The sequence below is a fragment of the Mus caroli genome, unplaced genomic scaffold (genome assembly GCF_978045245.1).
Source record: "Mus caroli unplaced genomic scaffold, Mus_caroli_1 scaffold_8, whole genome shotgun sequence".
In the NCBI taxonomy this organism is placed as follows: Eukaryota; Metazoa; Chordata; class Mammalia; order Rodentia; family Muridae; genus Mus; species Mus caroli.
In genome coordinates, this window is record NW_028227263.1 from 131042374 (window position 1) to 131043697 (window position 1324).

Below are 1324 nucleotides of genomic sequence, written 5' to 3' on the forward strand. Positions count from 1 at the left end.
ACTAGAAGCCCAACTCTTGTGCTAATTAAAGTATATCAGAATTTTGTTTAAAATACTTTAAACACCTGCAATAAACTACAGAATTTGCCAAGAATAGAGATACTCTGGATAACAATCAAAAGGTTTTAAATATGAATGCAATCCATAAGAACAATAACAACAAAAATAGAACAATTTTCTTTCAAGAAAAATAGACCAATTGCTACAAGTTATCATTATGCGAAGATAGTATTTTGAAGGCTTAGTCACAGGTGCCTGTGGAATTTGCTGCTGGGCTTCTGCTTCATGCCTGGAGAACCTTGGGAAAAGCAGTACTAACACAACAGAATGACATTTGTAGCGTAGAATACTGGAGTGAGAGACCTGAGGTTGATGGCTAAAATCACATTCCTGTGTATTAAACTGTTACATCTTAATTATTCATACAGCTCATTGGTTCAATAGCACAAAAATAGAGAACAGCATCTCAAAATTTATCTCATTTCAAGTTCAGAGACAAGTCTCAAAATTTACCTCATTCCAAGTTCAGTTCCAAGGCTTAACCATTTTTGTCATTATTTTCTGGAGGCAATTCCTTGTTTACAATCTGATGGCATTCACACTCTGATAGTTTCCAAAGATACTATATGAAGAGGATGCTGAAGGCGATCACTATGAACCATATGGCCACATAAGGACTCTTGCATTCACCAATTCGGGCACACTTCCAAAGTATTACCAATAGTCCAGTTTTACTTCTGTCCAGGATGCTGTGTGCCAGAGATCGAATATAAGCACCCACAAATATAAGCAACAAGATTACAGCCAATAGACTCTGAAAATTGAATATGGCAGGCATAGCGAGGTCATTGCTGGTTCAGCCAGATCATCATTCTGGCCAGGGCAAAAGAGAATGCCCAGATGCTTCATCTTTATTGGTTCTCATTAATAGTGCTAGAAGGTACTGTACACACTATAGGAGAAGGAAAGAGATCATCAATATTAAATAATGATTAACCCTGTGACCTGGAACAGTGACTTATCTTCAAGATATATTGGTGCAGTAATGGCATAAGTGTTATGGGAATGACCAACAACTATTTGATTGAATTTAAATACAATGTCCTGAGATGGAACCCACACCAGACAATGGTAATGAAGCCAAGACCCTTATGGTAAATAGATTCTACTAAATCAACATAGCAATAAAATGACTCAAAGGGAGAAAACTCTGAAATAGAAATCCTAGTAAAGAAGTCAGGAACCATAGATGCAAGCATCAGCAACAGAATGAAAGAGATCGAAGAGAGAATGTCAGTTGCAGAAGATTCCACTGAAAATATAG

The 1324-nt window shown here is 36.9% G+C and overlaps 1 pseudogene; it reads right to left on the reverse strand.

The window, feature by feature from the left end:
* Positions 1 to 622: 622 nt before the first annotated feature.
* LOC147003549 (protein kish-A pseudogene) lies at positions 623 to 838 on the reverse strand (annotated as a pseudogene).
* Positions 839 to 1324: the final 486 nt, after the last annotated feature.